A 27420-nucleotide genomic window follows, 5' to 3' on the forward strand; every position below is an offset into this window, starting at 1 on the left:
AGAAATCTCCAAACATTCTGCAACCTTTTGCCGTTGATACGCAGGCTTCTTCCTTTGTTAGAGAGGCACATGCAATCAGTAAACAAAAACCCTTCACTTCCCTGGGGTGTAGCTCAGATAAGTATAGGTATTTGATAGATAACTTAGCCAAACACTGTCGAATGCTTTGTCTATGTCAAGAAGAGAACGACCAATCGAATAGCCTTCAGTTTTGTTGGAACGAATCAAATTCGTTACACGTTAACGTGAAGATGCATCGAAGCCAAACCTCGAATTTTCAAGAGCACAAATCTAGAGAACCAGACAACCGTTTGTGCTGAAAATGCTACTCACTGGTCACTCGCTGGTGGTGACCAATCGATTTGATTTTCAGCACGAACGCTTGTCAGGTTCTCTAGATTTAAGCTCTTGAAAATTCGAGGTTTGGCTTCGATGCATCTTCACCTTAAATGTGATGCGTAATAGAATATACAGTCAGTGACATAAGTTAGTAACCAAATCCTGTTTTTCCATACAAAATGCCCAAATTTGGGGTGCTGTATCTCAGCTTCTGGTAGTCCGGATTGGCTGAAATTTGGATGACGAACTACAAATAGCTTGAAATTTTTCCTGTAAGAAAATTATTACATTGCAGTCATTTTACATAGAGTTTCAGAGGGTTGTACAAAGACAAAAGTAAGTAACCGTGAGACTTTTTAATTTAATTCTAAAACGGTATGTTGTGGATTGTTGGTCTGTTCCACAAAGTTGTTCAATTTCAGAAGTCACACAAATTTGCAGAACACACCAACTTTCGACGACTTACCGTTTTCGAATTAAATTTAAAAGTCTCGCGACACGTTGAAATTTTGTTCTCCCCATGTTCAACGGATCGAAAATTTAAGACAGATTCGACGTACCATAGAGAAGGTATTGCAACGGCCTTGCTTGGACAATGGATTTTGTATTAGTCGAAACCAAACTCAGTAGCAAATTTCGTCTACAAAGATATGTTTATGTCAAGATTGTGTGTTTTGTATGTATTCCAATCAATCTAAGGGAGCATTGAACGTGGAACTTATAGGATCGAGAATCTCTTCTTGAAAAATATGAAATGTAGCAAGAGCATGATCAACATCAAAGTCAGCGTGAGCTACCAGATGATCTTTCAAACACCATGCGCCTCCTTATTCCTCACCCGGGTGGAAGATGATCGCAAAATAATGACAATTTTTACCGTTAGAACCAAACAACTGGTTAAATTTGACATTGGCTTGTTTGAATTAAGAGTCAAAAGGGCAAAACTACTCCACAGAATAATTAATTATTATCAAAATTGAACATTATAGAAACAAAGCAAGACCAAAAATGTTGTACCGTAAACCGGGGTAAAATTGACCATTATTTCACAACTTTTTGTTTCAATATCCTTAGGAATTAAGAACTGAATTTCGACAATATCAGTACTTCATTAATCTCTTTCAGTGTATATAATTATCTTAGAACATGTAACATTTTATAAACTGAATTGTAAATGTATTAGAATTGATAAACAATTATTTAATAATTAAAAATTGATGTAAAAAATAATTATTAATCAATAAAAACCAAATAAATAATATAAATATATATAATTTATCTATATAAATAAAAATGCAGAGGTGTTTGTATGTCACGAAATGGCTTGAGAACGGATCAACGGATTGACGTAAGCTTTTCACTGTTGCACTCGACAAGGGGTGTGACATGATTTTATGAGGAGAACGATTGGGGAAGTTTCCGGAATATTCGTGGAATCGGGAAAAGACTAATGTGACGTTTTATGGGGATTACATGACGTTTTACAACAGCCTACTTGATGGCAAGACGAAGTTTGCAGGGACTACTAGTAAACTAATAAAATAAATGACACACTAGAGCAAAATTGATCACTATATAACAAAACAGGTTTAAGAATATCCTCATCTATAAAATTTGTCCCATGAATCATAGAATGACGTCAAAATTCATACAACTTTGGCAAATATACAATTTTATTTCAAAATGAAACTTTGGAAATAAGCATAGTTCGCCTAAATGTGAGCAACTTCCCTAGAAATAATAACTATTTTCTTGAATAAACGGTTTCCTGATTGGAAAACTATACTATGAAGGCTTACACCTTCAAAAAATGTGAATATTTCTATACAAAACTAACCATATAGGGTGTCCCAGAAAAAAATCGAAATCTTTCGCCGTTGTGTGTTTAAGTACATTATATCTAAGATGGTTCACATAGATTCTCGTTTGAAATTTTAATAGACTTTGTAGGGAATACTTGACAAAATGGTGAAATTCGGAAAATACACTTGTTTTTCTCTCCACATAAGATAACACCACGAATTTATAATTTTCAGGTTTAACTGTTTAATAAAGCAATTGAACACAAATAATTGTTCAGTAAACCACATTCACACGCTAGCTTTACATTGTTTAAATAATCTGAAATAGATTTAAAAAAATAATAGAAAGCGTTTATTTTCCTTAAAATGCTAACTGTTTTACACTTAATTTCGTCATGGAATTCTTAATTTAGCCACTCTCTTAAGAAATCATAACCAGAAATGGTTTCTGGTGGCCTTTATTGACCCACGCGAATTTAAATACAAAAAATATGTTTCCGCTGAGTTGCGGTATTTTTTTATTTATTGAAAGCATTAATTTCACGTGTTTGAAGAAGTTTTTTTTCATATACAGGTCGGACTCGATTATCCGGAGTATCAATTTTTTTCACTCCGGATAATCGAATCCTCCGGATAATCGAATCATAAAAAGAAAAATTAAAAGCCGCTATAAAAGAATTATCTTTTTTCGTTGTTTTATTTATATGACGCAGTGGCGTAACCAGTAATTTTTTTTAGGAACATTAGGGGTCTTGAGAAGAAAAATATTTTTTTCCCTTTTTCAACACCCCTTCTCTTACGTCCAAAGCTGCAAAACCATTCATATTGTATATCGCAATACCAAATTATCTCCAATTTATGCATAAAAACTGAAAAATAAGTATATCAAAAGACAAACTCCGGATAATCCACTCTAAAATTCCGGATAATCGAATCCCGGATAATCGAGTCGCCGGATAATCGAGTCTCCGGATAATCGAGTCCGACCTGTATTTAAAAAATCGGTGCTTCTACCTTACTGCTTCATATGCATTGACCATCTATTTGTTATTTAGCAGAATAATCGAATTTGCACAAGAAACCAAGAGATGTAGCTTGGGAGTAGCTTTCCATCTTCAATGTACGCGTTCGAGAACTCCAAACATTAACGATCAACGCTACGTCATCGTCATCACTGAAACTTCAAAAGCAGTTTTTCTGTTCAAAACTAAAAATTATTCGATGAAAATGTGTTCACTGTGTTTCGGTTGGAGAATAGAATATAGTGAACACACTTTCCTGTAAATTTTCTTGATTTTGATCGAAAAAACTCTTTTTAAAAATTCTGAAATCAATGACGGATACTGCCCCCGTAAAAAGTCAATAACAGCGCCGGTCACGTCCTTATGGTCATCGGGAAAGGGAAAGGATGTTAATGTGACATTCATTGTTTCTAAAGACCGAAATCACCTTTGCATATCCGTGGTTGTCATGGGAAGGAGTTTTGTTAATGGGGAGGGATCATGGCTGCATGATCAGGATTCACTTTGATAAGTGATGCGATTCATGCAACCTCAGTTCAAAAAATATCCATCAGTACTCTAAAGACGACGTGAATAGAGGGTCTTGTTTCCCGGACTCAAGAAAATCCCGAGATTCGGGATTTTATTTTTCATAATCCCGGGAAATCCCGGGATCCCGGGATAAAATCAAATTCTTCTAAAATGACTGTATAATGACTTCGCAACCATCAATTGTGTAGGCATATTGTGTTATGAAGTGCGGGTTCGATTCCCGGCCCAGTCGAAAGAAACTTTTCGTCAAACAAAAAAATCTTCACTTCCGTTTGTCCATTTTCTAATGTTAATTATATTCAATATGTGCAGCCTTTGGCTGAAGACGGTGTAAATTATTTTTTTTATAACGGTCGGAGCAGATTGTGAAGCAAAGTTTTGTTTAAAAGAGTAGTTTCACAATAACTGAACCTGGTTTTTAAGATACAGTTGAATTATAATTAACAAAACAACACAATGGTATTTTATATTTCATTCATCAATATTTGGCCTATTCGCCTTAGCTGCAGGCATATCATACCAGAATAAGTTTAAGACACACCGGGGAAAGTTGAAACAGCTGCAAAATGATGAATGTCAAAAGAAAGTACGTTGAGAAACCTGGTGAATTTTTTGACTTAATATTCAAAAGTTCGCAATTCATCCTGTCCCACCATTTCAACTTGCGACTAAAATGGAATTACTCAAAAGCTACCCTTAATGCTAATAGCAACATATAAAAAAAAATAGAAAATACACTATGGATTCCAAAACTAATGAAGCGTTGTGTATACTTAAAATGCACACGCGATTAATTTGTCACTTAAAAAACCTAAATGTTTCTAAAATTATCAAGTTTTACCTTGTCAATATTCGAAACTAAATTGGAAATAACCTTACTAGTATACCAGAAAATGTATAGAAATTCAAGCAAAATCCCCTATAACCTCTATAAAACCCTTATTTAGTAAGCTAAAAGCAATAACGAAAAAGCATCCATGCACCAACAGCCACCAGAACAACGTGTCGTTTGTTTTGTGCCATGATGTGTAAATTATACAGTAGTATTTTCAAGCTCAATATACAAATTCGGGAAATCCCGGTATTTTCGAAAATATCCCGGGATTCGGGATTTTTCAGATCCCGGGATTTCCCGGGATTTCCCGGGATTTTTGTCCCGGGATTCCCGGGACAAGACCCTCTAGACGTGAACATACGGTAAGTCGACACTTTTATTGTCGAACCTTTCAAAGGTTATTTTCTATAATTATAAAATCAGGCAAATGGAAAGGTATGGGGTTTTTAATGTTTATATAGAAGTGTCTATGTCGACACTTACAGTGACGAACTGTGCATATTTTGTTAAATCAATTCGTTTAAGTAACATTCCCACCGTTGTCATGATAAAAATATGTATCATAATATATTTTACATTTAAAATAAAATCATGAAACGAGCTCATAAAATTGATCATCTATCTTTGATCAAACAGCTGTAAGCTACTTTAATCAGCATTTCACAAAAGCAAAATATCACTCCGGCGACGCGAAAACCTGAACTCGATTACACACAGAACGCGTGCAAACTAAAACGAGAAAAAAACGGTTTTTCTGGTGAAGCCAAAACTAAAACCCTCAAGAGCACAAATCTAGAGAACCAGACAGTGGCTTAAGCTGAAAGCTTGATCGATTGATCACCATCTGATCTATCTCCCTCAGTCTGATCCGCTGTCCAGCTCTCCAGACCCACGCTCCTGAAAATTTTAGGTCAGGCTTCGATGCTTCTTAACCTACTGCTTTAACGGAGCACTGGCCAGCAGAACGCGTGCAGAATAAACCTACTTATGTTCGCTATAGACATTTTTTCTTTTTTCTAAAACTGCGCAAGCCGAATCTAATAATTTGCGAAGACGATAAAAAATGTGACAGATCAATTTTCAACACATCCGTTCGCGCGTGCTGTCTACTGCGATCTCCATTTGCTAGAGTTACACAGTTAAAAATTAAGAAGATTACACGTCATGTAAACTTCATTAATGCAATGTAAACATGACGTCATGTAAATTTAAGTCTGAAATCATGTAAAAATGTGTTATATGTCATGTAACCACAGAGGATCCTGCTGGATTACATCACATATAATTGAAGTTTACATGACATATCATGTAAATATCCATGATACTCCACGCTCCAATTATGTGCATTATATGTCTCAGAAATTTACACGTTTCGTTCGAACTGTGTATATTAAACAATGAATAACGCCATCTAAAGACTTTTTCACTAGTTCACTTCACTCAACTATATATTTTTTGGGTTTAGTAAAATTTTTAGTTGATTAGTCTTATGATCATTGCATTGGATTACAATCTTGAGATGGCGGGTTTGATTTTCGGCTTCCTGGGCAAATAGTGTTTTCCACATAGAGTAAAGTGGGGCAAAAGTTCGAGTGGGGCAAGAGTTTCTTATGAGGATTTCTAGCTCAATTCAAAACAAAACTTATAAATGTCATGGTGGCTCGAACTCTATTCAAGTAAGTGACTTTCACTCCGAATATAAGGTACCCCGGGGCAAGTGAGAATCCGGGGTAAGTGGGGCGTTTCGTCATAGCTCAACTAGGAAAAGTGTTTCATTGGGATATTCTTCTAGAAAGTTGAAGATACAATGACAAGGAATGTATTTAGTACTAAACATATTGTTATTTTTATTACCATGTGGTTCATGTAACAGTTGTCAGTTCAGCGCCATTTTCAACTTGCATGATTAATTGTGACACGTTTCACGTCTTGCATTGACTCGCAAAAAATAAAATTGTTTTAAATCGAATTTTCATCAGTAAGCTTTAATTTTAAGTATTATTACAAGCTGCTAACGATAAACCAGTATTTTGTTTACATTTCATATGAAATTTTCGATGGTCTATCTTACCCCAAAATATATTTACACCTGGGGTAAGTGGGACCTATCAAAACAAAAACCAGAATCAAAATTTTTCGTACACGTTTCATACATTTTCCTAGAGAGTAGCACTAAAACATTCAAACAAATGATTTTTATAAAAAAAAGATCAACCTCAAATTACGTAATTGCATAAGAGGGAGAAGAAAAGTGTTATTATTCTTTATTTTTTAATTTTTTTTTTTTTTTGAAATACGACTTCGAAATTGAACAAACACACAGCTGAAATTTGAAATAAATCGTGATAACGATTACTTTTCTGTTTTATTTGAACTTTATTTGTTATTTCTACCAAATTAAGTAGTGATGGAAAACAATTCCATCCCATAAGGTGGTTTTCTGCTATGCATATATAGAATAACAAAACATATTTATAATTTCGTCAATTATTGATTGTTTATGTGCTATATTTTAATTAACAACTTATAAATGATATATTTTGATCATGTTTAATTCCTCTTTACGCTTTTATTGAGGAATTTTCAGTTAATATTAAATGTGAGGTAACATACTATTAAATAATGGGTTTCTTCCTAAAACGTAACGTATTTTATGGTTGATTCCTGATATACATCAAATATGTACTTAAAATTAAAAATCTATGATTTATAAATCCTATTATTGTAATGCTTGACTTACTGATGTGGATTGACGCATGAAACTGGATGTGTCCCACTTGCCCCGTTTAGCGAGGCAACTGCGTCCAATGGCTCATTCTAAAACTTTCTTCCAATGTTTTCACAATTTCGAAGTTATTCGATTAGTTTCATGCACACACCAGCAAATATGTTGCCAAAACGTGATTGTGTTGTTGGATTTGAAAAATATTGACATTCGAAAATGTTATTGAACAATTTGTTTGAACTACCGTTTTTTCGTTCCCACTTGCCCCGCGGTACCTTAATAAAAATGAATTGAGATATGGAAAAGTTATGGCGATTTGTTGTTTTTCGACGTGAAAATTGTAATTTTCGGTTAAACTTTCGTTGCTCGGAACCAAATAAAGATAAAATATTTTTCAATATTTTTTGTAAGGGCGTTTCTAGGCCTATCAAAAGGATGCTTTGAGGTGTATTAGTTTCTGCATAAATGATTCGAATCAATTTTTAGCCCATAGAGTGGGGCAAAAGTTCGAATCAGCGGGGCAAAAGTTCGACCCATGTAAAAACTCACGGAAAAAATTGCAAATTGCGTAAAATCCACATATTATCTTCAAATTTAGCAAAATTTGCCTGATCGTGCGAAAAATGTCACTAACATTCTACATTTCCACTTAGTTTTGCGAAAAAACTGCTATTTTTGAGTATATTATAATTAACCCTGATTAATATTTAGTGTGTATTTTTCGGCAAACTTAAATTTTCGGCTGGTATGAAGTATGCCTGTCATAAAAGTATCGATATCTTGTGTTTTAGCCAGCAAACTTTTGCCCCACACTCGATTCGAACTCTTGTCCCACCGGTGGGGCAAAAGTTCGTTTAAGACAAACAATTTTGAAACTGTTATAACTAAAAATGAGTAAATATTCTGATACAAGTTTGTTCTGCAAAATTATAGCCAATATGTTGAAGGTTCACTGTATAGTATTTGTTTTGTTTCAACTGCTATTGTTTTCCTGGAAACTTTGATTATACCACTAAGCTCAAACTTTTTCCCCACCTTACTCTACCATACGAAAGCATGCGTTATTATGCAGGGAAAATTAAATTCATATTTGGGGAAATGCTCATAGGAACACCTAACTGAAGCGGCAGGTCATGTTACAAAAGGGTGCGAAGAATGTATTATTTTAAAAACATCCACGATGCAAAATTAGCTTTTGTGCGGGTGAAATAAGCAGTCTATTCAAACTATTTCTTTTGATGACAATATAAAGCACTATTGATGAAGTCATCAACGTAATCACTTCTAGCTAAATATGAAGTCTGGCAACAATACAAGCAGATTGGAATCGTGCACCTCTTTTGTCACTTGCTTTTAATCAAATCATTCCAATTGGTTGCTCATACGGTTCATCGCCTCTACACCTTGGCAACTCAATAGAAAGCCATCTGTGGTATTGTGCAAAGAACTGGAAAGATCAATAAATATGAAATTTCAATGTCTAATTGAAATTAATATGTTCAACTTGAATTAATAGATGACTGGTCGGGTTCACAACTCGATGAGTTTCAACCAGAGCAATGAAAACTTGTTTGGTCATCGTACTGTGGCTTTTGGAACGAACCTGCATGTGTGCATTCTACGCTTGAGTAGGTACCTTCTGCTCTGATGAGATTAGCTTTTAATGGATATTATCGAGCAATGGAGGAAATGGATGCCACATAGGACTGAATGGAACGATTTACCATAAGGCATAGCACAGGTTATACTATTTCCGTTCTAAAATTGCCAATTCTGATACTGTGGTACTCGGAGCAAGCATTGATCCATGTTAGTATTTGATATGCGATTCGGGAGCTTTCAACAATGGGGAATAGCTCTTGTATGTTGCGTATGGATGAACCTAGTTTGATCAAAAATTCGGTTACGCGATATGAAAGCAGTCAATACATTGGGATCATTTGAATTGAGCGAAACGCTGGGTGACTGACTATCAGAGTGCACTGTCGTTAAATGAAAGCGAAATCATATTGAGTTACATTTGTAAACCACTGATTTTTTTCCGTTAGCTGTTGGCAACATGATTCGATGCGTGCCAGGCCAGGAATAAAGTTGAATCGCAGCTACAGATTATTTCTCAAAAAGGAGAATTTACGTTTTTTTGGTCGTTTTGTTCTCTTCGTCATGAAAATTTTCTGTTACCGTCAAACGGGGCTTCTTTTGACATTATTTCCACATTCTTCAACTTTGAAGATTTGTAACTATCAGAATTATGGATAGATATTGATAATTCTTGCATATATTTAAGTTGTATATGTACCTAAAAATATGTAAAATATGAGGCAAATCCATCAAGAAAAAACAAAAATGCTTGAATAGCGAAAAAAGTGTGTCCTTCAAGACAAAAAAGGGGCTACTTTGGACATTTTCACAATTTGATAATGAAATGATTTTTTCTAATAAATTTCAAACTGATTCTTATGGTCCATTGTGATGTTATTGAACGTTTTTTCATTGATACACATTATTTAGAAAATTGCAAAACTCAAAACAATTACTCATATATAACACATTTCAGCGAAACATGCTATTCACTATTTTCAGTTTGCTGTATGAAACTAAAACTTTCAACCTCCTTTTCAATGGGACTATCAGTTACGAATGCTTCATTTTTATGTTGACATAAACGAAAGATGTAACTACTACACCCAAAATAAATCGGATGGCGGATTTCCCTCCTAGCGTATTAGGTGCTAAATCCACCTATTGATGGTAAGATTCGCCTCCTAAGCGTAGACGGGCAAACCCGTCAATTGAAATCGAGCACATTGGACTTGAAATTTCGAGCAATCTAAATGTTTACGCCCGACCCACACAATTGCACAACCAATCCGAAGCCGAATGATGGCATCGGAAACGCACACTTAGGCAAATGGTCACGCGGCAAATGGATGGTGGACATGTCAGAGGAATGGAATGAATATTGCAATATAAAACGCTTTATATATTGCTTTTGTCACTTCACCCATCAAGTCGTCGATAGGTGCGTGGAGATAGCACTGGTTTATGAATCGGGAGGTCCTTGGTTCGATTCCGAATAAGCGCGAGTATTTATTTTGTTTTTATTTTTTGGTTCTTCAGGCAAATTTATGAAATTCAACCCGATTTCTTGTGGCGAATTATCATAATAGATTCCGGTCCCTGTATTTAGATAATCATTTTGCTTGAGTGACTATCGAAATAAGGTACCGTGTGACAAATGGGTAAAGGAAATCGTATAGAGAGGGTTCTTAAAAAAAATGAATAAGATCTACTATTTTTTTCAGATTGTTTCCTACTAAATCTATGCTATATTTAAATTTAATGTTTGTGCCAAAGTTCAAGGTAAATATTGAAAATTTTGGAAACTAGTGGGACAAGTGAAAATATTGTCGTTTTAAATGACTGAACTGAAACTAAAAAAATAACAGTCAGATCTGTGATTTCAAATGGCCTCATTTGTTAGTGTATGAATACACAAAAAATCACACATAAATACATAATAAACAGTTTGTTCTTTTTAAAACAATTTTGAGTTAAGTTAAGTTATTTATTTAGCAACAATGTTACTTTTATTAAAAGTAATAACATCATCGAAAATCAAACAACATTCTATTTTACCGATTTTCTACTACTCATTTTATATAAAGTTAAGTTATCTCTTTTCTAAATAATGTATTTATTGCCTTTATCGAGTGGATTTAACCCGGTCAAAAGTGTCAACATTTTTGTACCTACTGAATAAGTCATTATTTGAACTTAGTATCCAAACTCATGCGTCATCCGTTGAAGCCATTCTGGACATTACGATGTACATGTTTTTTTTTAATTCCTTTATTAGTATCATTCCAAACATTACATTCATTTCTTCTATCATCCTAATTTGGTAAAACAAATTTAAGATTTTATTAACATTTTGTTAACAACATACTACACTACATCTCCCTGGCTCTTCACCCGAAAGGCTTTGGGGTTTCACATATTTCGACATGTTGAATCCAACAAAAATAGTCCGGTTGAAAACCCCGTGTAACACCATCGTGACCTTCCCTTGTTAGCTACCCCATATACCCGATTGCCCCAGGGCTCCGCCACAAGAAATTTGCCTTAGACACCAAAATATGAAAAACAAAAAAAATAATAAAAACTGGATTCGAAATCGCAACCTATGGATCCTCAAACCTTAACCCACACCACACGCCCATCACAGTTTCTCATATATGGAATTCTCTACATCACACAAGATGGAACCATCTTGTCACGGAGGACAACCTGCAAGAGGAGCAAAATACAACACCCGTTGGACAGCCAAGTGAGAGAAGGGGTGAGATGATATGTTCTATAAATATATTTAAAGTACCAACGCGGTGCTGCGGGAATTTCTTACTTATACCAGAGTCAAAATCTATATGTTTGTATATCTATATTATCGGCAATAACTTATACATTTGCAGTGGAAATAGAATTTCATGCCGTGCGTGTTGGATTGGGTAATATATTAGGGAGAAACAAATAAACACACTTGACTATAACAGTCGGGCGCTTTATAAGCAGAATTTTATCGTTAACGTTTGCTGATTGATTTATTTTTCATTTATTTACATTTTGGTCTCCTATTAGTCGCATGGTTGTGGGGTTTGTGGGATTCGATTCATTTGACGATGTAATATTGTAATCAAACATCTAAGTGTGCATACAGCAAACTGGATTACTGTAATTCTTTCGCAATATTAGAAGTGGAACAATTATCACGACATGGATGTTTTATGTATCTTTTAACAATTACTTATCAAAATAGAGGCCGTTGATAAACCATGTGATCATTTAGCGGGGAGGGGGTATCTAGCCAAAGACCACGGTCCACCCATTTGTGTTTCAAAGAAAATTCCACCATCAACTAAACCTGAAAGGTTTCATTAGCAGTCGGATGGTACAAATTTTAAAAAAAGTTTTAAAATTCAATATTTCATATCTTCTTTACCAACAACGATTGGAAGACGATTAAGATTTCTATGGAAATTACTATGACAAAATTTGAAAAAAATGTTCCCCACATGTTAGTACTGTAATGTTAATACAAAATTATCTCTAAGTGAAAACTAATTCCTCAAACAATAATAAGGAACACTGCAGTAGAAACAAATCTTTTTTGAGCTATTTTGTTAGGGATTTTTGCAGAAGTAATCTCACATTTCGCTTAATAATAGCAAACCAATTCATAAATATCTCTTCTCCCATTTTTCAAATTTCTGTTTCATTCATGAACAAATGAAACACATGATCATTGGGCGAGCGGGGGGTTATTCGTCAAAACCACACAAAAGCACGAGGGGGGAGGAGGTGACTGAAAAGTCAGGAAAAATGTTCACGTGGTTTATGGACGACCCCTAAGAAAGATATGGGGATTTGAATTTCGAACTTTTTTTTAAATTTTAAACCGCTCTTATTAGCAGTCATTTACATTTACCGTTATATATTTTTTTTGTAAAGAAGATGCAATAGTACCTAAATGGAATTTACAGAAATTACAATAAGGTTTAATTATCGCACTCAACATTTTACACCAAAGCCAGATTTTATTGATATACATAAATAATAATTCTCAAAAAACTTATGTGCACAACATAATCGCAAAATAATGGTGAACGCTAGGCCGTCCCTTATTTTTCGAAAATGCGAAATGTTAAAAGTTCGTCGTTGTAAAGTGCTCGTTTTGGCGAAAAAAAAATCAGGTAAAAATTTGAAGTCCGTACGTGGACGCTGAGTGGTCCCCCAACGGCCCTGAAGGTATTGGGTGAAAATGATCCCCGTGCGTCAAATCGAGCTCGCTACTCTAGTGTACGCAACATGAGTATGAAAAGCCACTAGTAACAAATTGATAATCAGCATAGAATTTTAAGTAAAATAGTATTTTATACTGTGGATCTCTTCACAACAATGCACGCTGACAAAAAAAATCGGAATTACAAAGGGATCGTTCAAATATTACGTAACGCAACAGGGGGACGGAAGGGGTCTTCCGTAGTGTTACGGTTCATACAAAAAATTTAAATTTTGCATACAAAAGCTGTTACATGGGGGAGGGAGGGGGTCTGAAATTGGCAAATTTTGCGTTACGTAATATTTGAGCCATTCCGAGGAAAACAAACTTCTATGCTGACTATCAACGCATGCAGAAGAATTTGTTACTAGTGGCTTTTCGTACTCATGTTGCGTGCACTGGAGCAGCGAGCTCGATATTGCGCACGGGGATCATTTTCACTCAATACCTTCAGGGCCGTTGGGGGACCACTTAGCGTCCACGTACGGACTTCTAATTTTTACCTGATTTTTTTCTCACCAAAACGAGCACTTTACAACGACGAACTTTTAACATTTCGCATTTTCGAAAAATAAGGGACGGCCTAGTGAACGCGTCACGAAATGATTTCTTATACCTTTAAGGTGAAAAAGTTTGGAATCAACTTCTAAGGTTGCACTAAAACTTCAAAGGCACAAATCTCGCGAAGAAAGCATCCCACAACAGTGCTCTTTTTATTTTGGCTCTGTGCACTAGCAGAAAGCTTAAAATAAGAAGATCAGGGACGTTTGCCAACTATTTCTCCAGTTTTGTGTCTTTGAAAACGTGAGTAGGGGGAGAAGTCGGCCATTGTACCGGCCATCTTTGGATTCGGAGATGTTTCACCTTAAGTGGATTTTTTTGGTGTTGGTGTTCGTTCAGAGGTTTGCCAAGCCGCATAACTAAATAAAACTCGTGAAGATCTTTTCCAAACAATATTTTTTCTACATCCCAGAAAATAGGGTGTCTTTGAGCTTGTTGTGATATACATATTTGAAAGTAGTAAATAGGCAAAGAATGTTCGCAGTTAATAATAAAGGGAACGCTCATAGAACATTCCGTCGTGGATCAAGCTCTGTCCCAGTTGGAACGAAACACTTGAAGAAAATTACTTAGTAAAAGAAGGAAAAATTTTGAATTTTGAAAGTGTACATCAAAAACATTATCGAAAGAATGGAAAATTGATTAAAATAATGTTTTTTCAACATATCTCGAATAGATATCATGTGTTTGTTATAAAATTATTCATATAGAAATATTAGCAGGTTATAAAGTAATGATCATTCTAAGGTTTGTTCATAAATTTCATAAGACGAAAAATAGTCATTTTGGACACCCACCCACCCCCTCGTAACGCTTTTTGTATGAATATTATAAAATTTTTGTATGACCTGTAACAACTTACTGACCCCCACCCACCCCCTCAAGCGTTGTGTGAAATTAGCGAATGAGCCCAAAGAAGAATAAATATTTGAGAAAAAGGATTTCTGGATAAGTAATGAAATAGTTTTGGCAATAACTTTCCCAATATGTTTTAGTTTATTCAAGAGCATATCATTGCTGCATTAAGTGCCTTTTTTAAATCAACTGACTCTAAAATAAGCCTGATGTCGTCAGAGGGATTCAATAAAAACGTAAAAACGAATATCATCTTGAGACGTCCTTGGTTTCAGACTCATTATGCCAAACGACTTTATGTTAAATGATTATTATGCCAAATGACCTACCACCAGATCAACTCTATATTTACTTATAATAATAATGCTCAACATATTGTCGATTTAAAGTCATGCTTTAGAGCATTATGATGTCAAAACTATGTATCATTGCTTGACAGTTATCGAATGAGTGCAATAAAACTTATTTTAATCTGCATTTTATTATGCATATAAAAATAAACACACATTGTTTGAAAATGTATTGGAAAATATGAAGTTGGTGCGGTCCCATATTGAAAAATAAAGGCATACCAGTCTCCAGATAGCCCAGATAGCCGTAGCGGTAAACGCGCAGCTATTCAGCAAGACCAAGCTGAGGGTCGTGGGTTCGAATCCCACCGGTCGAGGATATTTTCGGGTTGGAAATTTTCTCGACTTCCCAGGGCATAGAGTATAATCGTATCTGCCACACGATATACACATGCAAAAATGGTCATTGGCATAGTAAGCTCTCAGTTAATAACTGTGGAAGTGCTCATAAGAACACTAAGCTGAGAAGCAGGCTCTGTCCCAGTGAGGACGTAACGCCAGAAAGAAGAACCAGTCTCCATATGAACTTTTAATTTAAATTTCAGCTGCAAAACGTGAATTGTGTTCAAGTTTATTATTTTTTGCTGATCATTAGAAGCAAAATTAGTTAGCTATGCGGTTGTGTTAAATATGTCAGGAAGAAATATAAGGGGTCGTCCATAAATGACGTAGCTATTTAGGGGAGAGAGGGATCTTTACGGGGCCCATATAGCCGTAGCGGTAAACGCGCAGCTATTCAGCATGACCAAGCTGAGGGTCGTGGGTTCGAATCCCACCGGTCGAGCATCTTTTCGGGTTGGAAATTTTCTCGACTTCCCAGAGCATAGAGTATCTTCGTTCCTGCCACACGATATACGCAAGCAAAAATGGTCATTGGCACAGTAAGCTCTCAGTTAATAACTATGGAAGTGCTCATAAGAACACTGAGATGCCAGCTGAGATGCAGGCTCTGTCCTCTGTTTTGTGTGACTTATAAACTTGGTTTATAAAATGATGATTCAGCTTCAAAACATTCATCAATTTTAGATTTTCTTGATAAACGCAATCAAATAGATTTTTCAAAGCTTTAAATGGTTATGTAAATATTATATTATATTCGAGTCTTAATTGATAAATTTATAAATAAACAAAATTAAAGTTTAATAAATAAATTAAAAAATCAATGCTTCAACTACTTGGAGTACATTGTTTTCTCATTTGTTAACAAGTCATAAAGTCAGCCGTTTTCAAGACAATAAAATATGCTCTTTTCGGCAAATATTACATGAAACAAGATATCTATACCGTGTATTATGCATTCAATGTTGCAGGAGATCTCACTCAATCAACTCATCGATTTGTTTTGATGTATCAATGCTCTTGATGGAATAGCCTGAATATTAATGAGGACAACAGATTCGAGTGATATCGAAATTTCCCTATCATTCAATTTTATTGATAACTTGGTAATTTTTTTATTATTTAACTGTTTCATTATAGGTTGTGTAGGTTTATTTTATTATAAAGAAAGATAATGATGTTCAGCTCAAATATTAATAGAGATTAATAATTTGTATAATAATCGCTAAAATTTTCTAAACATTCCAAATATATCAAGTGTAATCTTTTCTATATCTGGCCACTGATAGCCAAATGGATTTGAATTTGGATAATAATTCATTTCGAATTAATATATTTTATTGTTCATTTTCATTGAAATCTATTTCCTAACAAAGAATAATTTAAAAAAGAAAACAATCCTCTAATAACGAAATTTCTGTTTTAACTAAAAATAAACTAGAAATATATTGTACCCTAACTCAACAATAACGAGCTTCATCAATCCAATCAATTTTTTTTTCACATTTTCTATAGTAAACTTGTTTGTCTTGGTAACAACAGCAAAAGTAATACAATTTAGCCTATATGAAACTAGATACCAAAATTATGTAACAGGAACTGTGTTTATTTGAAACTGTTTTCCAAATTACTTTCGAGCGCTACTGTATATCATACTGTTAGATTAGATTATCCTTACATTGTAGTCAGTAATAAATATCAAATTTTGTATTGAACTTCTGAATTCTAATTTTTTGTTTCAACCCAATCACTGAGGAAAATTAATAAAAAATATAAAGGGGGGGCCTTCCTTAGCCGAGTGGTAAGAGTCCGCGGCTACAAAGCAAAGCCATGCTGAAGGTGTCTGGGTTCGATTCCCGGTCGGTCCAGGATCTTTTCGTAAAGGAAATTTTCTGGACTTCCCTGTGCATAGAGTATCATCGTACCTGCCACACGATATACGAATGCGAAAATGGCAACTTTGGCATAGAAAGCTCTCATTGAATAACTGTGGAAGTGCTCATAAGAACACTAAGCTGAGAAGCAGGCTCTGTCCCAGTGAGGACGTCAATGCCAAGAAGAAGAAGAAGGGGGGGGGGGTGCTTGATATGCTACGTATTTTCCAAGGGGAAGTATCAGCATTTGTGACGAAACGGTACGAGAGGGGAGGGGGGTGTAAACAATCAGTGAAAATGCTTCAAACTTCAAAGTTTGAGCGCTATTTTCTCAGTGCCTACTTTTTTCAATATGGGCCTTTATGGGCAGCATAAGTTGTTCTTAGAAATACTTTCTTATCGAAAATGTCTCCATCATGAAATTTTGTCCTGAACAACTCATAGAACATCACAATTCACAGATAGTCAAAATTAAAAATGTTAAAAAAAAAAGATTATTGCGTTATTTAAAAGTGAAATTTTGTTTTCATATTTTTCATGATAAAAAAATCAGTATATATGTTCTCTTGACTTCTCCAAACGGTTTACTACAATCTCCCCACTGAACGTTCTGTTCTAAAATCAACATATCGGTGCCATAATTCTTAAAAAAAAATGCTTGCAAAAACTCATAGCCAATTTGCAGAATTTGTTCTTGAGTCAAAATGATCGATTCATCTATAGAAAACTCTTTTACTATTATACTAAAACCATGGTTAAAATTTAATCCCATATATGGGGCACGGTTTCTTATAATCGGTTCATTCTGGGTAGCATTCATCAGCATTGGATCGATATTTTTTTATCAATGTGAAAGTAGAACCGTGATCTTGTTTTCTTTGAATAGCACCAGCAAAAGATTCCACAGAGTTTTCATGTTTTAAAGACTATTCCTTTTATAAAGAGGACACCTTGTTCAGTACCGTAGCGTGCGGTTGGCCAGGTTGGCACCCGCCAAGGGCGCCAGCCATTGGGGGGCGCCAAAATGCGTAAAGTATTTTGTTAATTTTGAAAGGCATTTATTAAAAAAGGGCGCCTCCAAAAACAAATTTCTAACACAAATATTTTTACATAATAATGGAAAATTTGAACAATTCCTGAATCGCTTTCAAATACTTTTCAGTATTTTGGATGATTCCCATACATTTATTTCAAATCTTAACATTATGGTTACTTGCTTAATCTCTATTGGTTTTTAATAGCCATTAAAACCGGTTTGAGCAAAAATCAAGTTTGTGGTATTTATTTGGAGGTTCTATTGGAAATAAAAAAAAATATTCAAATAAACTTGATAAGAATTAAACAGTCTTTTTGGAAGCCTAAGAGCATCTTGAACAGGGTTCTCCGAGTACGGTAGATCATTATGACAGATAATCTTGAACAGGCCTTTCATTACAGCTCACAGTGATTTATCTCCATACAAATGGTATAGAAAGTCTTGAAATGGATTGTTCATGCCCAAATGAACATTTCTTACTATGAATGACCAGATAATTGCCGTCTGAAACAATTTATCTTCATCGCATGATAGACTCTTCTTTGATCATGATAACCTCATCATCATCATGATCATCATATCTATCAAGTTATATGACGCATCAGCCAAGCAACAACAAAACATGATACAAAGACCTTCAACTTATTTGCATTAGAATTTTTCAAATGATTTGTAAATGTTGTTTCAACATTTAAACAAGAATGTTCATTGGATCCATTTAAACATTTTGGCCATACAGATTTGTAACACCTAAATTCTTCAACCAACCGAAAATTATGTTGTGCAAGTTTGCTCAAGATGAACCTTTGATTTTCTGAAGGTTGGTATAAAAATGTATAGTTTAAGCGGAGCATGTATTCGAGATTGAATTTATTTTCTCCCTAGTATGAATATATTCCACGCTGACTGACTATAGTTTTTTAATTAAATTTTTGATTCGCTGGAGATGATTTAGCATTAATAAGTTTTAGATCACATTAAATACCATTTCTGAAATTCAACCAAGGGGAAGTGTTGGAGATTCTAGAACAGTTGTAATTTTCTTTAAGTAAATTACTAACACGAGTATCACAGAAACAAGGCTATTGAGTAAGGGATGCTTATAAATTCGTTGCAAATCCCATGAACTTTTAATTAACTAATAAAACAAATTCATATTTTTCCATGTTACTATTTAGGTATTAAACTTCTAAATGGTATAACGAAACACATATTATCTTAATATTTCCTCTGATTCAACTAAACAATTGATAAAAAGTTTTTTATTGCATTTTATTGCATTTATTCTAAGAATTTGACGAATTTGCTTCCACTTATTGGAAGACTCTTGCGAAAACAACTAAAAAATTTTTTTCTTAAGGAGTTGTTAGGCAAAATCATTACAAAATATTTAGAAGCCTTTGCATTTTTTAACAAATGAAAATATAATTAACAATGTCAAGAAATAAAAAAAATGTATTTAAGAAATTTAAAATAAAAACTATTGATTTTAAGAAGAGTTTTTTCAATGCTATGCTCAATTGTTTCCGCAAAAGTGCCTCATGAACAGTAGATTTCTTACAAATTTCTTCAAAACATATTTTATAAAATCTCACACAGTTTTCAAGAAGAACTGTGTTGTACACGTTTCATTGATATTTACTAATTACATTAATGAACTCTAAAATAGTGAATGCTTGAGTCGCAATTTAATATATGCATTCATTTAAGAGTTGTCCTAGTATTTTAAAAAGGATCGTTATGGAAATTGTCTAGTATCCCAAGCAAAAACTGCAATATATGCATATAAACTGTATACGTTAAGCTAGCAATACTGTATAACTACAATTAAAGTTTATTTAAAGTGGAAAAGGGCCCCTCTACAGGCATTTTTGTGTTATATTTTATAAAAATTACTCGACCTTTGTGAAGCCTTTTGACACCTTAAAGTAGCTATACAGTAGATGCTAGCTTTATGTACACCATATATATGCATGAATAATAGCTTGAGCCACATGGTTACTTGGGATGTTCAACGAAAACTTCAATCACATACAAAATTGCATCAGAGGGGCGCCCAACGGGAGGTTTGCCAAGGGCGCTGTGAGGCCACGCTACGGCTCTGACCTTGTTTATGCTATATCTTTTTTATCATGTATATAAAATCCCAGAGTTGTCTGTCTGTCAGTAACGCTTTGAAAGGTTTCATTGAGCAGCATACAACAGCAATTTAAGAGCACAACAACAGTCAAATTAAGAGCACTGTAAAAGTCAATTTGAATGTTACAACATTACAATAGGGTCCTAAAGCCCTGTCCCAATTTTAGTGCCAAACGCTTACGTTCAGGCCAAAAACACATGTTTACTCAATTTTTTAATGTTTTTCATTTGTTTAAGTACAAAAAACATTTTTTTATGTTTTTATAGATTTTGTCATACTCCTTGATTTGAACTCAAATTTTGGGTGTATTTTGTTTTCCGTGTCCCTTCCGAAATGTCAGATAGGAACAACCCCAGTGTTAAAACTAAAACCCCTGTGATATTTTTGTCGACTAAGCGAACGTCAAACATGATCTCAAGTGTCAAGGTTCATTTATGGATCCAATTTTGAAATTAAAGTTTTAATATGATATATCCGTTATTTGAGCGAGAAAAATTGCTAAAGTAGTTGCAGTAATATGATCTTTCGTGTTATTAAATGAAAACAAGATTTCATTAACCATTTTAGGACCCTATTGCAAATTGTGGAGCACTATAACAGCTATTGCACAGGGTGTTCTAGAGTTTTCCGGAGCTTTGTCCTTCCTAATTCGTATAAAAGTCACGATCTTTTTATCATTGTAGTTTTCCGGTTTTATGAACTTGGACGGTAATCAAAATGTAAACAAACCAACTTTATGCTGTTCGACCGCATTTAAATTCCGATGCAAGTTGAAAATGTGATTCATTACGGGTTTCGTCATTTCAATATATGGTTCAAAAACAAATTAGATATATGCAAAGGAAAGATAAACATGATTGTGGGCCGAATATTCTAGTTTTTTTTTATTTACACAACCTTCCTGAGTCGATGTTCCATGGTTCGATATCGACTTATGAAGGCAAAATAAAAATATTTTTTATGGTAACTATAATGGTCCCCTAAAAGAGCTTTCCAAAGCATTCCTGTTCGATGACTCGATATATTCATTAGTCGATAGTCCCCTAATTACAATTCGATTCGTTTTAAATCGTTGACGATCGCCGTCGCCGTCGAACTTTTGAAATATTTCACAACAGCATTTAAGGCTGTAATTATTTCAGATCAGAATAACGGCACTATAACAATGGAGTATGGTTAGAGCATAAATTTGGGCGATTTTGCGTTCATAAATATCATGCGTGTCTCAGCTTATTATTCATACACCAATGGCATATTTATCAACAGAGAAATTTCTCTGTCCATGTCATCATTTTGCAATTGAACATAAACATTATTAATCTTTGAAAGAGGTTTTTGCTTGAAAATTCTTATGGAACGTGACTAGCCACGCTGGGTTAGCTAGTTTATCAATGAAATCATAATCGGTTTTCTGTGCATCGTAATACTATTATTTTCCTCTTATATGGAAATATAAGATCTTACAAAGAAGAACAAAGAAGTTTCGACAAAAACTTCCTAGAAAAGATGTTCTTCAAACTTAAACAATATTTTTCACATACCAAAAATCCGAATTTTTATGAATGAATTGTGTTTTGGTATACTCAACTATTATACTTGGCTCCAGACTAGACCTATTCATATTTTCAAAAATGTCTGGAAACTCCCCAGTCAACCAATACTTTGATTTTTCATTGCGAAATGAACTTCTGGCCAAAATTTCACTCAATTTAGAGTAAATTTAGTTGTGCTTCAAATCAATTATGTGTTTTTGGGCTATTTTCAAGCTTTAAAAATCATAACTACCGAACGAAACATCAAAATTTATCGGAAATACTTCTACATAGTAGTTTATCCAATTCTACGAACTTTTGCCGAACACGATTTTATGATTGGAGCAAGTTTTAACATAGTTTGGTTGAGGTTTGTATCTCGAGGTCCTTGAAAATCTCTTTTTTCGGGAATTGTTTTCACTGAACAGCATGCCTGCATGAAAATTTCGGATTTTTAATTTCCAGACATGATGACAATGCATATCTAAAAGTCAATCCTGTTCAAAGTTACCATTTATCTTACGAAAATAAATTGTAAAAATTAGGTAATTATGAAGCACATTTGTAAATCCACTGTGGGTGAGCCAAGAGCACTACCGTGAGCTTCAATGAATACAAAAAATGAACACGTTAGCACTGCCTTTTCTCAGTCGATGATGATGATTGTTTTCAAATCGTTCTAAATGATCAGTGAAATGCGATCAAAATAATCATCACTCGGAACGAAAAAGCAATGCTAACTTGTTCAATTCATTCGTTTCCGGTACATGTCTTCTTCTTCTTTCTGGCATTACGTCCCCACTGGGACAGAGCCTGCTTCTCAGCTTAGTGTTCTTATGAGCACTTCCACAGTTATTAACTGAGAGCTTTCTTTGCCGATTGACCATTTTTGCATGTATATATCGTGTGGCAGGTACGATGATACTCTATGCCCTGGGAATCGAGAAAATTTCCTTTACGAAAAGATCCTTGACCAGTGGGATTCGAACCCACGACCCTTCCGGTACATGTGTCATGCATGATTTAAGGCCGCACGGGACGTCATTATAATCATCCTATCCATTTGAAGAAGCAGATCTCAAGTACCACTCCATATATGGATGTGAAAAATTTATCACTATATTCTATATATGTGGTGCACAATCGATTAAATTTTCAGCTTCATCGGTTCACTAAAACTCGAGATTTGCTTCGGCAAAGTTTTGATGATAATTGTTAGAGTGAGACAAAAGATAGGGAAAATAACACGGTCTCCCGTGTCCCCTTAACTATCATCAGGTTGCGATGCGGTGCTCGATCTTTGGGCATTTATTGTAATTTATTGCCTTTAGCAACATGTAATCTGTTGATGGTCAATGAATTCATAAATGTATTATGTTTGATTCCCGTTGACTAGGGCCTGGAAAAATAATACCAATGCATGTTTTATATACCATGTATATTGAGAAAACTGTAATTTCTGGGTACTGCGGAGTACACATTTGGATCAAACAATGTTAAAACTCAATTTAATCTTGTTAGCGTGTTCGACAAACTTTAACAGAATAGAATTAGCTTTCAAATAGTGGTAATAGCAAGTAGTTTTGATTTTCCACATGCTAGTTATGATTTTTCAAACCTTGAAATAAGCCCAAAAACACATTTTCAACTTGAAGCATACTGCAATCTTTATCAAATGAGCTGAAAATTTGACCAGACATTGTTCTTAGCAAGAGAATTCCGAATACTGCTTGACCGGTAGATTTCCAGACATTTTTTTTAATATGAACAGGTCTACTCCAGACCTACCAATCTTTGACCATTCTAAACATTGTTCCTTATTCGTTTGAATTATAATTATTTTGATGGCTTTTTTATTATAACACCATCGTGCAATAATATAATAGTCGAACGATACTGTATACAGAAAACCGATTACGATTCTATTGATATATTATTAAGATATAGCATGCACAAGGTGTCCACTTTATAAAATGAACAGTCCTTAAGTAAGTTCTACAATAAGCCATTTTACGAGACGTTTCGGAACAGCTGATCGCTGAAGCGGCGTCAATTGACAGGAGACCTGGGATTAAATCCAGCGTGATTTTCAACAACGCCTCATCTTACTAAACGTGGACATGGAGAAAATGACAAAAATGAGATCCAAAAATGTTCGTTACTGCAACATTACACCTAGTTATTGTATCAGCTACCTCTTTGTTACCCATATTGACATAAAAAAGCACTTTTGTGATCAGAAATATTTTAATAATTTTTCTCCATTTAAGTTTTCGCCTGGATGAAAAGCTACGCTAGAGATGCGCACAGTCATCAACCATCATCATCGCGAAAAATGACGACGATGATTGAAAAATCCCAGGTCTCCTGTCATTTGACCAGGCTTCGTAAAATGGCTTATAGAGAATGTGGCTACTCTGGTAGGTGATAAATTATTATGAATATACATTAAACTTGATTAACGCTTTAAAGGAGACTTGACTGTATATCTTTATTTTGCTGGGGATAACACATGTTCACATGTTTATCAATAGCATGAGCAATCATGCATATGAAACGTAAAACCACATCGACTTTGGTTGCTCATCATTTCAGTAGTAAGTTTGGAGCAGTAGTTACATAGTGTGCTAGTCGATCCGATGATTATGGTTCGAATATGGTTTGCACCCTTTCGGTTTTTTGCGTATTTCCATACTTCCAATACATACACTTAAAAGGCATATGTGTGGAAGTTTTATTTTTTAATACATGTGTTGGTGATGCACGCACATGAAAAATAAATACACATGCGACATCAACCAGGATCGATCCATGGCCATGAGCGTGAGAACCAAATACTATACCACAGCACTAAACCCGCTTGTTAGTATGCGTGGTGCAAAAAGCATATCAAGTTGTACTTCCCCATTTGTACCGTAAAAACTGCTCGACTCAATGACCGGATTATCTGCCTATCAATAGACGCTCAAAAACGTCATGTCGCTCAGAAGAACACTTTTCCGCCATCAATAGACGCAGAAAACGCCTATAATGACGGTTTCAACTTTTGGGTGTAGGTACTGCTATGATAAATGAGTTATGTACAAAAACCGTCTTTTCTTATTCTATAAATTCTGGTTTATGAACGATATGTAGAAGAATCACATAAATACCTTGTAACGGTCAGCCTCCTGGACTTCCCTTTTTATAAAGTGGGATAGCTTAAGCGCCACTCCCGAGGGAGACTATCCACCAAAATTAGGGTTGCCCGACCGTTGAGACCTTTCAGGGGGAATAAGGCTCGGTTTTCCAGATTTGGACGGGAAGTAAGGTGGCTGACGGAGACGGTGCGCAGAAATTCCACTACTAATAACGACTTCTGAATATAACTGCCAGAAGCGTGAAAACAATCGTCGGTCGGTGACAAAACAGCGATGACGTTTTTTATCATCACTGGCCAAGTCTACAAATTCCCTTCGAACCAAAATGTGTCCGAATAAAAAGTTGCCCGGTTGGTTTCGGAGCCAACCTCCCCAGTAAAATAAACAACAGAGAAAATTACAGACGCAACACGAACGACATGAAGAAACCTTCGACCAACTTCACTTCTACGGGACCTCAAATAAAATTACATGTTCCAATTTTCATTACCCGCAGTGTTTATTGAAACATTTCTTCCCTTCTGCCATAAAACGGAACTTTCATTTGAGCTTTTTATTTCATTTCTCCTACTACAACAAGGTGTTCATTTCTCTCTTTCGCCTATCGCTCTCTACTCTTTTTCTACCTTTCCCATCTACTGTCCCTGACTATCTATCGTGTGTGTGCTTGGCTGGGTGTGGATTTCTTCTGCATGCAATTTCTCGTTGACAAAGCAAACGCAAAACGGTTTTGTGCAAATAAAATGTTAAATCACGGCCTGCATCAATATGCCGTATCGACGCCTAGCAACGTTAAATATGTTGCGGCGAAAAAGTCACATGCGCATGGACAAGAACAACATATATGGTGAGTACTCACGACCTTGCGATGATGAAGACGGCGCCCGCTCGACGCATGAACGGGAAGGGGTGGCGGTGAACTCTGCTACCTTGCGCCGGCGGGAAGAAGCGGTTTGCTTCTATCTGCTGCTGCTCGTCATGGGGGTGAACCGATGGTCCTCTACGAATTCATCGATGCTGACGATGACGCGGCACGTGCGTCTGAGTTCCGCTGGTCGTCACCAACGGAACGGAAAACGTGCTTGCTTGGGCGATGAACTCGCCCGTATGCCCTGCCTAGGGCGCGTGAATTGGCGAACGGCCCTCTTCCGGCGTGCTCCGGGGAAACTTCTGAGCCTGATGGTGGGGTCAGAAATGGCCACGTAGGGTTGGATGGTGGTGTTTCGGGCGTGATGACGGCCTTGGCCACGAATCTACATTACAACCAGTGCACATTGTACGTGTAAGCACAAATTATCCACATAAAACATAATTGCACAAATTACCTTTTAATCCACAAAGCCACACACGATAACACACCGACTAGCTATTCGCACACGAACGAAATCTAACTGGGGAAACTAGGAAAGGTTTTACAATAACTAAAGATCCACTGATCGAAGACACTTAATGACGCTTATACCTGAAAGACAACACCACGGCGCGATTACAAAATTGGGCCACTCCTGCCTCTTCCACAGATCAGTTCAAAGTGATCTTGCAAGACTTGGGACTCCTCAGATCAAGCGTCATATAATTAGTTTCGTCACCGGAAATCACGAATGTAAGTTCGTGATCCCGAAAATCGCTCTCCCGCTCCCAACAGTCATATTCGCGCATTTTCGCTTCTCATTCCACGAACAGCCTCAATCAACCACCTCGCTGCTCGGCCAAAATGATGGGAGGAAGGAATTGGTAAAAGGTCAATAAATCCTCAAAGGATTCTCATCAGGTCGATGTACGCTGCCGCTAGCGTGCATGGCAAGAAACCCAGCATATTTGCATCCGCTTTCGGTTGGTGATTTTGCGCGCTTTGCAGTGGGAACTCATTTAAAATAAATCCAGCGGAGCGTGGCAAATGAACTAAATGAACGCTCAAGCGGTGAATTTACACTAGGCTGGTCCAATGTTTCATATGTTTTGTATTCTATTTGTAGTATGATAATTCAACAAAATAAACATTTACTTAAGACTTAACGACATGCTCGTTACATCATTCCGCACTAAAAGTACGAAAATTTGATTGGCATTGGAATGGAGATTACAATCACCAATCAAATTTTCGTAGGCCAAACAATCAATACAAGTCATATTAACATATATACAAACACTACTAATAACTACAAAAACATTCAGTTTAAATTTTCGGGGTCATATAGATTCATCGTCAACCGCAGTTGACTCCATCTCTGTTTACAGCACAGATTCTATAACGGAACCTGCCTGCTACTGACTATCAGCGACATTAAGTCTCCAGTCTCCAGCGAAAATCAACTTGAACATTTATAACTAAACAATTAATTTGTATTTACATTTACTACTAAATCTCGATTTGACCAGAAAAAGGAAAGCATTTTTGAAGAAGAGTTGTTGTTGTTGCTGATGACCCTCAAACACGCAAAATTGAAAAAGAAAACATTCAACACGAAAACTTGACAACATATAAAAGGCATCTACTCAA

General features: G+C 35.5%; 1 protein-coding gene across 2 annotated transcripts in view; it reads right to left on the reverse strand.

Moving 5' to 3' along the window:
• The window catches only part of LOC5575382 (TWiK family of potassium channels protein 7), a 505115-nt gene that overhangs the window by 457732 nt on the left and 19963 nt on the right, over positions 1-27420 (reverse strand). The window lies entirely within an intron of this gene.

The sequence above is a fragment of the Aedes aegypti genome, chromosome 3 (genome assembly GCF_002204515.2).
Source record: "Aedes aegypti strain LVP_AGWG chromosome 3, AaegL5.0 Primary Assembly, whole genome shotgun sequence".
Taxonomy (NCBI): Eukaryota; Metazoa; Arthropoda; class Insecta; order Diptera; family Culicidae; genus Aedes; species Aedes aegypti.